Source organism: Gavialis gangeticus, unplaced genomic scaffold (genome assembly GCF_001723915.1).
Source record: "Gavialis gangeticus isolate Ggan-Ray unplaced genomic scaffold, GavGan_comp1, whole genome shotgun sequence".
Lineage (NCBI taxonomy): Eukaryota > Metazoa > Chordata > Crocodylia > Gavialidae > Gavialis > Gavialis gangeticus.
The window spans coordinates 45,858,628-45,873,338 of record NW_017728997.1 but is presented as its reverse complement, the minus strand read 5'-3'; the positions used below and the strand labels follow the sequence as shown (position 1 = coordinate 45,873,338).

Below are 14,711 nucleotides of genomic sequence, written 5' to 3'. Positions count from 1 at the left end.
GGGGGGTGGGGGGGACGGATGCTGAGTGACCTGGAGTGGAGGTCACCACCCCTACACCCCGCACCACCAGGGAGCGCACACTGGGGTAAGTGGTGCAGCTGCAGCTCCCACCCTGGCAGCTTGGCAACTGAGCCAGCAGTCCTGGAGTGAGAAAAGGAGGGAGGAAGGTGGGCTTGGGGCACACTCCCCATGGGGAAAGCTGGAGCAGTAGGAGGTGCCAGGCTGTGTTGTTCACCAGATCCACCTCTGGAAGAAGTGGGTGGGGCTTTGGCCAATTTCCAGAGGGCCACAAGTACTGTGCTGGCAAGCCGCTTGCAGCTCACAAGGTGTGGTTTGGCCATTGTGGCTCTAAAGGATTCCTTACTTCAGCTTCAGTGCTCCATTGCTGGATGCCCAGTGAAAGTCCGGGAGCCCTTAGCTGCAGCAATTTCCTTGGTGTATTTGAAAATGTCACTACAGGGGAGGGATGACTGGATGGACGTACCACAGGCTCACCCATTGCTTCTGAAAACACAAAATCTCATTGGTCTAAGGGCCTTCCCTCATTCTGTGAATCCCCAGCAGTCAAGGGTAGGAGAGGCAGAGGAGCAGGGGTGAGGTCCAGTTTTGTGGAAGTGCTGTTCCATCCCTGTGGTTCTGTAGGATTCTCATGTGGTTTGCATTTTTGGCTCTTTGCCATGGAGATAGATACCCAAAGGTGTGTGTGTGTTGGGGGCAGGGGGGTTGTATGTGATGCTGGACTAGGCACTGGCTTTTGTAAACACTTTCTGTTTTACCAGTTCTGCTTTTGCAAATACAATCCCGATCTAGCTAAAAGAGCTCACTGTTTTTCCCCTGCTTCCTCCCCCAAGAAACTTACATGTCCTGGGGCCCTTGAGCAGGTGGAGATGGGGCTGAAGGAAGAGATGCTCTGTTTCCATAGCTGCTATGCTGCAATATGAGGTGAGGAGAAAGCAGATGATGGGACACATGGGGAAGCTTTAGGGGTTGGAAGGGTCCCATCCAGACAGCAATTGAAACAGGGAAGAAAGCAGTTTTGCTCCCATGGACAGCCCTGGAAGTAATGGGCTGACACCAGTAGTGTGTGTTGGGAGACCAAGAGAACTTTGGGGGATGGTCCAACCAGTAGTTGGAGACTGGGAGAGAGAAGCAGCCATGCTGCAAAGCCAGGTGGGTCTGACTCCTCCCCATAGGAGGTGGGCACCTGTAGCAGGGAGCCAGAGGCTCCTGTTACTAAGAGGGGGGGAACACAGCTGGCCAGCCTGTGGGGGCAGACATTTATGTATTTTTCTTGATTGGCCCCCTGAAAACACTCTTCAGTCGTGCCATGATATATGTGCAAGGCTGCAGAGTGCTTTAAAAGTGGCTGATCATGCAACAAATTGACCCTCATTTAATGAGGGATCAGATAAAGTCACTCCAAAGTGAAGCAACTTAGGGAACTTGTGTTTCCTAGGGTCACTGTCAGCATGATTGGGGCTGGGCTTATGTGTCTGCAGGAAGGGAGGGGAAAGGAGGAGTTACAGGCCAGGGTTTGCCCAGCCTGAGCTGGAGGGGGAGCAGGTAAATTGGAGCCCCCCTGTCTCAGGGCTCCCCCTTACCCCCCTCCTTCAGTTCAGGCCAGGCAAACTACAGTCCACAGCTCACTTCCCCTTCCTCCCTCCCCCAGGTCTTCCTGCAGACAGCACCCAAGCTGGAAGAGGGGCAGGGTGCATCAGCCCAGCCCCAGTCACTGGACAGGCAGATAGGCCCAACTTGCCTCACCCCACCCTTTCTGATCCAATAGGAGAATGTCTGTTGGGTCAGGGTGGTTGTTCTAACTCATGGCACTTTATGCAAAGTGCCATGAGTTAGAGAGGGGACCTGCATGTCTGTCAACACCCTGTGTGAGCTTGCGATTCACCTGACTCGGATAAGGCAGTGCCTGGAGTAGATAAGACAAATGCTTTGGAGGCAGGGGGCCTGACAGGAAGCTAAGCTCTCCAGAGAGAGCAGCCGCCTGACCCTTGCAGGAGCAGAAGCACTCTGAAGGCAGAGAGGTGAGAACGCAAGATGAAAGCTACCCTGATGTTTCTTTGTTTACTCAGAGTGGAGGATGTTTTCACTAAAGCCACAGCTTACCTTTGTTTCATGGTGTTTGTTTACCCAGAGAGGGTGGGGGTGGTTGTTAAGGCCTTTATGTTGTAGTTTAGACTGGTGGACCAGTGGCTACAAGAAGGAAAGAGGAGGCTACTGGGGTGCATTGAGGGTCACACTGAGCTTTGGATCCCTGCCAGGGCCAGGGGTGCAATTTACAGCAGGGCCAAGGGGCACAGGAAGGTTTGAGCTCTGCTAGGGCCAGGCACAATTCAGGCAAGCTGAAGCCTAGAGGGCAAAGTCCTGAGCCAGGCAGGACAATATAGAGGCAGCCTGAGGCTGGGAGGGCCAAGGCCAGAGCTCAGGAAGGGTGAGAGCCAGAGACTGAAGCCCAAGAAGGGTGTGCACAAGAGACAGGAGCCCAGGAAGGGTGAGAGCATGAAATGGGTCAGGATCCAGGCAGAAGACTAGGGCTGGGGACTGGGAGCTGAGGTCCCCAGGCAGTTGGCCTTTAGGCAAGGGGGCTCAGCTAGATGTAAGGAGCCAAGGCCAGGAAGGCTGAAGCTCCCACAAATGCTTTGAGGCCTGAAGGGCTAAACATTGAGCTGGGGCAAAAATTGCCCAATTGAGATAATAACCTGTACACCTGTAAGGTATGGACATGGCTGTAGGGGTGGTCAGAAAACATGAACACAGTCCTTAAGGCACCCAGTGCCCAGAGGTACCAATAAAGCCAAAAGGGCCCTGGTAGGTTGAACAGAAAATAACTTGGCTGTGGACTAGATTTCCTCTTGGCCTAGGGCAGCCTCCCAACCCTTTTTTTAAAAAAAACAAAGCAAGGCATGGCAGGGGAGTAGGAGGGAAGAAGAAGTTATGCAATAACAAGGGGTCACTACAGCATCATTCAACGATGCAGATGATGGGAGAGACCAGCGAGGCATGATTTCCCTTGGTCCTGCAGCAGGTCCATGTGGGGATAGCTGCCAGTTGTAAGCAGGGAGTGCCTCGCTGCCTGGGAAGGTGGAAGGGGACTGGCCATGTTAATATGGAGAGACAATGCAAATTGTCATTAGCTGTCATTAGCTGCCTGACCACCAACTGAGATGGAAACCCTAAAACAGTCTGATGACCCAGGAGAAGTTTCTAGGGTATGCTAAATGGAAGAGAACCAACCTCGTGAGTCTGTCGCTGAAACTGACAATCAAGCCCCTGATACAGGAGATCACAATCGTCTCCAGCCTGGCATCCGTGAAAACAGGAATCCTTAATTGCACATTTTCAGGTACTACCAGTCCTGCACACCCTAGGTCTGGGACTGAATGGGCCTCATAGGACCTGTGGCCAATTTGAGGCAGAGTAAGAGAGAGGATGGGTGTCGGTGAAACTGTCAGAGTGGAGGTGCACTGCTGATCACCTGCTTTGTCACTGACCTGGGATGGACCCAGCTCCATCCAATAGTGATGGTGCACAGACCCGGAAGATGAAGAGAAGGCTCCAACCCAAGCCCCAGCCCAGAAGCAGGCCCAGGAGGATCCTGGGAGTCTGTCTTCCTGTTTGGGACTAGTTTCTGTTGTAATGAAGCCAAGCCAGAACCCTGGACCTAGCCAGTCCCAATCAAGAGATCAGGACAAATGATCCCCAGAACAAATACCACCTGCAGCAAGCCCAGAGCAGCACCCTGGTCACAGCTGGGCTGAGGGGGGCAGCCAGGGAAGCCATGGCTATCCCATGAAGCCATAAGAGGCCCCACCTACTCCAGTCCTTAAAAGCCAGGCCCGACCTGGAGGCTCCTTGTCTCGGCAAAGATGAATGTTCTTGCTCCTGACCTTTCATGTGTTTTCTTGCTGATCTTCTGGTTTTGACTCCTGGTTCCAACTCCGGCTTCCGAAGCTGGCAAGAACCTCGGCATTCCTTGATTCGGGTGCCCTGATCATAATTCTGGTTTGACCCTCAACTTTGGCTTTTGGCTTCCAATCCCAGTTAAGCTTTGGCTTACTCCGTCTCCAGTTTTAGACTTTGTCCCCAGCTTGTTCTGACTTTAGCTACAGCTTCCTAATCCAGTTCCTCTGGACCCCAGCTCCCTGTGGATTCAATCTGGACTATACTTACATTTTGGGCTATTAACCTAGGCTAGACTGTCCACGCCCCAATGCTTAACATGTGTCACTGCTGTAAACATTACATCTCCCCATCTCCAAGGCAGCTCATGGACTCGTTGAATCGGAGGGTTGGAAGGGACCCCACGAGTCATCTGGACTAACCCCTTGCACAATTTCAGGGATGCTATTCCCAGACTAGCCTATCAAATGCTTAACCAGCCTCTTCTTGAAAATCTCCAATACAGGAAATTACACAACTTCCTTGGGCAGTCTATTCCACATCCTCACTGTTCTAACAGTAAGGAAGGTTTTTTCCCCCCTGAGATCTAACACTAGCTTGCTTTTCTGCAATTTAAAACCACTGTATTGTGTCCTGCTCTCTACAGCAAGGGAGAAGAACTGTTCTCTACAGCAGCCTTTCAAATATTTGAAAACTGCTATTAAGATTCCCCTTAATCTCCTTTTCTCCAAACTAAACCTAAGGCCCTCAACATTTCCTTATATATCTTGCTTTTCAACCCCTTTAGCATTCTTATCAAGTGCCTCCAGATTCTCTCCAGCTTCTCTACATCCTTCTTTAAATGTAGAACCCAGAACTGCATACAGTACTCTAGTTCAGCGTTTCTCAACCCATAGATCACAACCAAAAGTGGATCACAAGAATATATGAAAGGGTTGTGAACAAACTTTGAAAATGGATTCTCCTTTAAAGGAGAAAAATGTGGGAAATCACAGGTTTCCCTTTGCAGGCTGTCAGAGCTTCAGCTTGCAAGATGCTGCTTGGGGCTGGAGGGAGCAGGAGGAGGGTAGTCAAGCAGGGGGCGCCACATTCATGTATGCACGTGTGTGCGCGCGCGCGCGCACACACACACACACACACACACACACACACACACACACACACACGGCAGCCAGGCAGTGTGAAGACCAGCTCCCACAGCTCCCCACAGGTAAGTCTTGGGGGAAGGGGGCATAGACAATGTGTTGGGGGTGGTGAGGGCACAGGTGATGTGTTGGGAAGGTGGGGGGACAATGCCCCCCCAGATTTGTGTGCCTACAGCAGGCATGGGGCTGCGGCCTGGCTGAACTGGCATGAGCAGGAGTCACCTTCGCAGCCCAGCAGGCACGACCCAGCATGGGAGGGCAGGACAGAGAAGCATTGCTGCTGTTGCTGGGACCCCCATGCCAGCTGCCAGCTGCACTGCTAGCAGTGTGAGGAGTCACACATGCTGTGGCTCTATTGAACCACTGCCACTCCCCTCAGGTTGCTTCTCTACCCTGGAGGGGAGGTGGGGTGGAGGACAGCACAGGTGGCCTGAGAGGAGCGGCAGGGGCAGCTTGGCAATGGTGACAGTGCAGGGCCACAGCTTAGCACCCGAGCGGCTGGCGGCAGGAGGAAATGAGGGCAGTGAGCCCCCCCATCCATTACTCCTTGCACTGCTGGCAGTGTGGCTGGCTCAGGAGTACTAGCAGTGGTGGTAGCAGCAACAAGTCTTGCCACCTGGGGTGGGAGGCAGTGGTTTGGGAATGAGTGGCACCAGCAGGGCTGGGAGACGGGGGGAGGTGACAATCAAGGAATGCCTAGGGTCTTGCTAGCTTCAGGAGTGAGGGGCACTGGCAGGGCCAGAGGGCTGTTTTTCTATTTTAACTATTTACTGGGTCAAGGCTGGCCACTGATGTTTACAAATGGGTCCTGGTACAAAATAGGTTGAGAACCACTGCTCTAGCTAATGCCTAACTGGCGCTGAGTAGCATAGTTTTATCACCTCCTAACTCTTACATCCAATTCCCCTGTTGCAGCTCAATTATAACCCCCCAAATCCTCCTCAGTAATGCCATTGCCCAGCCAGTTATCTCCTAACTTGACTCAGATAGCCAAAGACCTAGATCAATAGAAACTTGACAGACTTATGAAGATACCCCAAGAAAAGTCTCCTACACCTGCTCTGCATTGGTGCCTGGAGCACAGAACCAATGTGCTGCCTGGTTGTACCTAGAAGTTTCTGTTTGATGTTCCTCAAGAAGTGGCTGTGGCACGTCTGTGGGTGGGAGGGAGAGGGAGACAGGTTGCAGCCACTCTGTCACTCTGTCCTACTGCCCCTGGGATGGGGCCCCTTGTCACTGCTTCCTTTGTTATAGTTCCTTGACGCAGGCTCTCTTTGTAAACTATTTCAAGGCTGTCTTTGCTCAAGAAGTTGCTTAGCTGTTGGCAACAGTGGCTTTGTCTATAGAAACAAGCGAAGCTAACAAACTATTGTACTGTACGCTAAGGTATCTTACAATGCTTTATATGCTTCACTTCACTTCAGTCTAGCAGGGCTTATTTTAATCAAGGTTTTAGCCCTTCGTACTTCTTTTCTGCTAATGCACTTGACTGTGTATAACAAGGGCTTGGACCAAGCTGTCAAAGAGAACTTTCAAAATGAGCCGTGCTTGAATTGTAGGCCAGAGTCTTTTATTAACTCACCTAGGACCATGGTGAGCAAGCTGCAATTTACTATTTATTATGTGGTTGCTCAGTTTGTTGGGCATCAGTTCAAGTTAAAAAAAGAATCTGTGCAGCACTGCTCTGGAGAAGAAAATTTCGAACCTTTTGATTCACACACAATGTGGGTGATCAGGGATCTCATGTGGGCTCTTTGCATTTTGCTTCCTGTCTTGAAATCAGACTGCACTGTGCTCTCATTCCTTGTCCAGCTTCATACCCAGTGTCCACTAGCATTAGCTCATTGATGCTAGTGCACATTGCTTGAAGACTTAGCCTCTTACCTTCAAAGCCAGGGTTTGTGCCAGGCCAGAGCAGAGTATCTGACACTTCTCAGTACCCAGATGGGCACCATGGAGTATTCTGAACCGAGCATTATTGTGAAACCACAGCTCTTTGACAGATCTTCCCCCCACCTGCAACAAGTCGACTTCCATCTTGCTGGTGCTGCCTGTGCCTTCGCTGTTGACTGCCCCTGTGGAACAGTCCTCAGAGGCTCCCATAAAAATGGGCTGGTTTGTGCTTCTTATTTCACCTCATCAAACTGGATTTCAAGAACAGGTTGTACTTCTATTTACTTCAAACCCCGCTTCCTGCAGTTTCTGGGTATGCTATTTATAGGCACTCCTGGAAAAATCGTCGTTGTACGATACTTCTTCCTAAGGCTTTGTGTCACTAAGAAGCACCACTGTAGTGGCAGGATTGCTGTCTGCAGACTAAGCCAAGCATCCCCTGGCCATGTTGTAGCCTAGCTCCCAGCAGTTTATGGCCACTTGCTACCTTGAAAAGTGCCTGCTTACAAACAGTGCCTGCTTACAAACATGCTTGTGGGACTGCACAGATCCAGAAGCAATCATTTGCATGCTGGTCTGGTCTTAGCTCAGAGCAGATTTGTTCCAGGCAGTGGTTGGGAGGCAGATGACAATGGGGAGCATCTTGCAGAGGGCAGCCCCACTTGTAGTGAATTGCATGGACCAAGATCTTAGGTAATTTGTTAACCACACAAACAGAAAGAAAACAAAGAAAGAAAGACGTGGGACTGCTGTGCAGTGAGGATGGGGTTGTTTTAAAAACAATCTAGGTCTGACCCCAGACCTAAATTAACACTGTGCATCTGTTTTCAGTAGTAAAGATGTGGAACACGGAGGCAGAGGCAGGATGGCTAATGCAAGCGAGGGTATAAAAATAGAAATGACTACATCCAAGGTGGAAGCTAATCCTAAAAATTTACTATGTTCAAGCTGTGGGGACCAGATAATCCCCATCCCACTATGCTGAAAGAAGTGACATATGAAGTGGCAAATCTAGTAGCAAGGATTTTTGTTAAAACTATCAAGTCAGGGGTAGTACCTATATGACAGACGAACAGTAAATGTATCCTTTGTGGTTAAGAAAGAGGGAAAAAGTGATAGAGGCATCTCCAAGTCTATTAATCTGGCCTCAATGCTATGCAAGACTTTAGGATAAATTTTGCAGAAAAGAGTAATTAAAGACATTGAGATAAATGGTAAATAGCATAAAAGAAAGACCAATTCCCCCACCAGACTAAATCAGTATCTTTCTTGAGAAGATAATTTCTCATGTCCAGAAAAATTAGTTAAGTAGAACTCATCTATCTGAGCCTTGATAAAGCAGAAGGCAAGGCAGTATAGCACTGTATAGACCAACTTGTCCAGAGAGGCATTGACAGCAGGGATGGGCCAAATACAGCCCATGGGCTATATGCAGCCTGCCCGAGGATTCTGCCTGGCCCACAGCAGGCGTGCAGTGGGGTGGGGGTGGCATGGCAGCTGGATTTAGCTTCCCAGCAGCCCTGGTGGCAGTGGCTACTTCTAGCTGCTGCTGCCAGTGTCTCTGTCACTGCTGGACCGAGCCCCGCTGCCTGGGTACCCCAGCCCATCCACCCTGTCCCCACTGCTGGGGGCACCACATGGAGTGGGCAGGCAGGGGGATGGGGTCTCCATGGAAACCAGCCCAGGACCCCTGCAAGTAGGGCCTGCTCAGCCAGGTGGATGGGTTGGGGCACAGGCAGCTAGGGAGCAGTGTCTGGGATTGGGATGGGTGTGCGTGGCCAAGATGTGGGATGGTGAGAGCATAGGGCTGGAGCCATGGCTGGGGCCAGGGCCATGGCTAGGGCTAGGGCCAGGGCCAGGGCCAAGTCAATACCTTCCCTCTGCTGTGCTGGGTCAGGACCCACCCCCTCCAGCCCACAATAGCTCATCAACACTCCTTAAGTGGCCCTCCAGCCCAAATAACTGCCCACCCCTGGGCTACATCCTATTTTGTCAGATTCTATGAATGGCTTTGCAGAGATCAAGGGTACCAAATAGAAAGGAATAAGGTCACTTAAATACAAATGATGGGGAAGGAAAAGAGGGGGCATTGCTGAGAGAGGGAAAGGTAGACTGAAGCCACCTAAAGGGATAAACAAAGGAGTTACCTCGCTGAGGGACATAGGGGTTATACAGAATAGTCTTCGTGATGAGATAAGAATCTAGAGTCTCTGTTGAGACCATACTTAACACGATTCAGTCTGTGGGTGGGTCTTTGTTCTGCAAGTATGCTGAAAGGGTAGGGGTGGGTGCAGCAAGGGATAGGAGATACTCTGTTTACCAGGGCATCCCTTGAAGTAACTAGGAACAATGGCCACAAACTGAGAGAGAGCAGATTTAGGTTAGACATCAGGAAGAATTTCTACACGGTGTGGGTTGCCAGAATCTGGAATGGGCTTCCATGGGAGGGGTGCTGTCCCCTACCCTGGAGGTCTTTAAGAGAAGACTGGACAAACACCTGCCTGGGGTCATCTGCATGAATGACGCGTGCCCCTGGAGTCTGGAGGGGCACAGCGACTGCACTCAGGCGGCGGCGGCGGCAATGGCAGCAGTGGGGGCGTGGCTCTGGCAAGCAGGGAGCTCCCACAGGTGGCTGCAGCAGTGTCAGTGGCGGTGGGGGTGGGGGAGGGTTGGCAAGTGCCAACCAGTGGTCAGCAACCAGATGCTGGCAGCGGTGTCGATGGGGGGGGAACCAGCGACCTTCTTGCAGGGGGTGCACCACCAAACTCAGCGGGTGCACATGTACCCATGTGCACCCCCTACACATCACCAATGGTCATCTGACCCCAGCACTCTTTCCTGTCCAGGGCAGGGGGTCGGACTTGATCTACTGAGGTCCCTTCTGACCCCCAAAATCTATGAAATCTATGAAAACCTGCTAGGAGGATCATGGGAATGGAGAGCAATTGTGGGAGAAGAGACAAAAATAACTGGGCCTGTTCAGCTTAGCAAAAGGAAGACGGAGAAGATGTTAATAGGGATATAGGGCCAGATTCTATTCTACCTATTAGACGCATAAGTGAATTTAGGTGCCTAAGTGTGATTCTGTTTCACACAGCTTTGGGGTCTGAAAAACAGTTAATGGTAGCATGATTAGGGGTGGGAGAGAGGGGCACCTGCCCTGGGCATCAAGTTAGGAGGGGTGTCAGGATTGCCCTCCACCGTTGCAGAATCCATGCCCTGGCTGCATTACCATGCTGGGAACTCTGAAACAGTTCCAGGATGCTGTTGCTTTAAAAGCAACAGAGCCAGGGGTTGGCAGAGCAGGTGGGGCAACAACAGCTCTGCCAGCTGCCCACCTCTGCTCTTGGACCTGCTGCCCCCTCTCCCACCCACTCTCAGAATGCATCCCCCCACCCCTCTGCTCAGAACCCAGGGACCCCCCCCACTGCACACACACTTTGCCCCAGGTGCTAACTTGGTTTGTTACACCACGGCCAGTTAATAGAAAAGGTGGGTGGATTCTCATCCTTCTCATGGCTTTTGCGGGGCTCAGTCTTAAGGGTTATATGGCAGTTACAAAAGTAGATGCATTCATGGAGTTTCAGGGACTCTAGCAGGTGGAAAAAACCTGGCCCATAGTTTGCAAAACATGGGAGAAGATAATACTATGGTATTTGTATGCAATTAGGCCTCAGCTGGATTACTGCATGCAGTCCTGGGCTCCACATTATAAGAGGAGTGTGGAGAAACTGGAGAGGATCCAGAGTCAAGCAACAAAGATAAGAGGGTTGGAATGCAATGTGAGGGAAAGTTGAAAGTGCTAGATATGTTTAGTTTGTAGAAAAGGAGATTACAAGAGGATATGATAACAGTTTTCAAATATCTAAAAGGCTGGGGAGCAACTGTTTTCCCTCACATCAGAAGGAAGGACATGAAACAATGGGTTTAAATTGCAGCAAAGCAAATTTAGATTAAAACATGGGGAACAAAAATCCTTATTGTCAGGACAGTGAAAGCAGCTGCTCAAGGAAGGCAATCTCTTTCAGGAACAGTCTGGACTGGCATCAATCTGGGCTGCTTCAGGAACAGCACATCCTGCATTTGGGCAGGGGTTTGGGGCTGGATGACCCCCAGGGATCCTTCCAGATCCTTGGGTTCTACAATTCTCTGCCTTTCACTGGGGTATCTCTGTAACCCTTGCAAAATGGGGACTGTCTCAGCCGTTGCCAGACCCCAGACCCTCAGATGTTCACCCAGCTCCCCATTTGCTCAAAAGCTAGATGTGTTCAGCCCTGGCATTTTGATTTGGGTCCATTCTCTATAACCTTTTGAAAACAGTTATTAGTGTGGCTAATGCTCAGTGGGGAAAATGCACCCTCTCAGAAAGGGGAGGCAGGTCCATGATGATAGAATCCATCTAAGCTAGCGGACAAGAGAAATAAGTCAGAGACTAGAGAGCTGTATGTATATTGGATGCTCATACCCCTAAATCAGGGAGCTTGCAGCTGTTGGGTCAATCATTGAAGCAGATGAGGGGAAATGAATTACATCTGTCCTTCTACACATCAAGACTGAGCATCTACCCACCTTTGCAGCCACCCATCATCTGTCCATTGTTTCAGGGCTTTATACTGTGCCAATCACCACCTTATAAAATGATAGACTTTTACAGTTTTGTTCGGTGCTGACCTTCCACGGGACCTCACTTCCCAGACCATTGTGCATCTTTCTCTGGGCTGATTCAGACAGAGACGCTTGGAGCCCATCTTGGGCTCTGTTGCCCCCTTCACTCCTCTCTCCCGATTATTTTGAAATCATCTCTGGAAAACGATCTAGTCAATCGCCTCCTATTTCTGATTCAGAACTTAATGAATGTGTGGTGCGAGGGCCGGGTACAGGTTGCCACGGCAACCCTAATAGTCCTTGACAGCTTAACCCACTCTGAAATCACATTGTTCTGTTCCTGTTGGCAAGGATGTTTGTGTTCACAGGGGAAAGGAAAACATGTTCTAGAAACATCACCAGTTTGCAGAAGCCTCAGCCTGGCCCTCCGAGGATGGTTGGCTGTTCCTTTGGGAGCTGCTACCCCATGCTGCTGGGCACGCCAACAGGGCCCCCCAGGTGTACTCCCCCAGCCCTAAGACATCCATGTGCAGGAGAGTGCAAGCCTTCCCAGCTGTCAGCTTCATCCTCGTTGCTCTGAGCACCCCCAGCTCCCCGGGATGTGGCACTGCTCTTTCATAACAATGGGGAAACTGAGGCAAAGGTGGGGAAGGGACTCAGTCAAGGACACACAGCTAGTCGGCAGCAGAGGAGGGAACAATCCTGATTGCCATAGGACTCCTATGAACTTCTATTAGCCCACGATTTTTCAGGGCTAAAAAGATGACTGTGGGCAGTGCCTTGTGACCCTTCTGGGGGAAAAACCCCAAGGGAAATGACTCTTTGCTGAGTTAAATAAGGTGTTGCCCACCATGCCCAAATCACCAGACTATATGGCCACTACCCCTGTGCTTACCAGAGCCACCATACAGACAGGTCCAGTTGGACTCTGTGGGATCAGAGTTTGCTTGCCTGGGTGGCTTGGGCTTTTTGAGGGACAAAGGGATTGCAAAGTGGCCACTGAACCTGTGTCCCTCCTCCAGGGACTCTGCACACCCTCCCAGGGGTAAGGGGTTCAAAGAATCAGAGAAAACTAGGGCTGGCAGGGCCCTCAGGAGGGCATCTAGTCCAGCCCTCAGATAAAGGTAGGACCAGCCCTTTCTACACCAGCATGGACCAATGTTTAATTAACCTGCACTTAAAAATGTCCAGGAGATTCCACAGCTTCCATAGGTGATCTGCTCCAGTGCTTGACCATCCTTTGAGCTAGGCTGAATGTTTCTGCACCACTGGGAGAAGATCCATCTTTTGCTTTTTTTTAGCACCAATCTAACTCCCTGAGATACTTACCTGGTCCCAGGACTGCTACATCTCAGTGCTCCACAATTTGGGATGCACTGACCCTCACACACACCTGAATGGCAGGGCAGGGCTGTCATTCCCACTGTGCAGATGGACAAACTGAAGCACAGAGTGGTTCTGTGGCTTGTCCAAAGACACACAGTCCACTAACCTCTATCGGTTTCATGGTTAGTGCTCTAGCCGCTGGACTCTCCTTTCTTTCTTTTCCTGTTCACTATCTTGTATCTATCTCGCTAGGTTTTAAAAAGTAGAGCTCCTTCAGGCTCTCCAGCCAGATCACTGCCTCATTTGGCTTAAGCCTGGGGCCTTACTCTGAGAATATCTGTCTGACGCTAAAGCTTTCCCTGCCCTGGAAGTTTTTAACGTATAAGCTCTGGGTAGGGCACAGCGTTGTCTGTATCGGCCGTTTTAACTCCTCCTATGAAGATCACCTGCCAGAACGTGCCTGGCCACTTAGAGCTTCTCTGGTGCAGCTGAGGTTACACACGCTAGGAATGGCTCTGTCCACTGACACTGGCTATCAATAGAGCCGCACTAGGACTGGCAAAGGAGTGGGAGATTCTTTTTAAATGTCCATTGAGGACACAGCCCAGCCAGGGCCAAATTAACCCTTTAGTGGGCCCTAGACAAACAAGCTCGTGGGCTGGTCATATCCCCTCCCCACCCCCGTGTTGCTGCCCATGGGGAGCAGGGCTTGGAGCCACCTCTAGGAAGTAGCCACCATGGTGGTGAGACTGGCAGAGGGAAGGGGAAGGAAAGGAAGGCAGATGAGGCCATTTGCGCTACAGCCATAGAGGGATGGATTGGGGCCCACCTGCAGCTCAGGGCCCTGGGCATGTGCCTAATTTGCCTACCTGTTAGTCCGGCTCTGAGCTCAGCCTGAGTTGCACTTTACATGTAGGGACTGGTCAGGAAGGAAGCTTTGAGCTCTGAGGGTGAAGACACATGTTTCCATGAAAGCATACTAACGGCACTGAAAATGCAAGCATTGGTACATTAAAATTTTTTAACTTGTGCTAAGTGCCTTCTGACATTACAAAATTATATCACTTCAGGTGGGGATTAGCACTGGGCTGTGTTATCTAGCTCATGTTAGGGTAACTTCAGTGTGCTCCATGGAGATGGTTTCCATGAGGAGGAAACCTCTGGAGAGGAGGCCACTCCATACACAGAACGGGCTGGAGGAGGCAAGCTGACCCGGAGGAAGAGATGCCAGGTATTCGTCATAGGTGACTCCATCCTGAGAGGATCAGAGGGTCCCATCCATTGCCAGGATCCAATGACACGTGAGGTCTATTCTCTACCCGGAGCATAGATTCAGAACATGACAGAGATGATCCTGGCCCTCATCTGGCCCACTGATTACTACCCCGTGGTCCTAATTCACGTGGGCACTAATGATGCAGCCAGGAGCAGTGCACACCACCTGATGAAGGACTGCCAAGCACTGGGGGACAAGCTGAAGGAGATAGGGGCACAGGTGGTCTTCTCATCGATCCTTCCAGTGAGCGGGCATGGAAGATGCCATGAGACCTGCATCTGGGACCTCAACTTGCAGCTTTGGGAATGGTGTCTTGCGGCGGGCTTCGGCTTTCTGGACCACGACCCTCACTTCAGGACAAGAGACATGCTCGGGTGGGATGGGCTTCACTGCTCCCCAAAAGGTACGTGTGTGTTCTCTTCCAGGTTGGCTGATTTCCTCCGGCGGCCTTTAAACTAGGCACGTCGGGGGAGGGGGAGGAAGAGGACCAAGGGAGCCACAGACACCGAACCAAGAGACACCCACAAATACAGCCCAGCCAAGTCAGACGA

General features: G+C 51.0%; 1 long non-coding RNA gene across 1 annotated transcript in view; it reads right to left on the bottom strand.

The window, feature by feature from the left end:
• The window catches only part of LOC109288906, a 19,604-nt gene extending 4,912 nt beyond the window's left edge, over positions 1–14,692 (bottom strand). Inside the window, exons 1-3 of the long non-coding RNA XR_002095254.1 lie at positions 14,338–14,692; positions 10,839–10,846; positions 17–21 (exon numbers count right to left, since the gene is read on the bottom strand). This is a non-coding gene — a long non-coding RNA (uncharacterized LOC109288906). The remainder of the gene's footprint in view (positions 1–16; positions 22–10,838; positions 10,847–14,337) is intronic.
• Between the last annotated feature and the right edge of the window lie 19 nt (positions 14,693–14,711).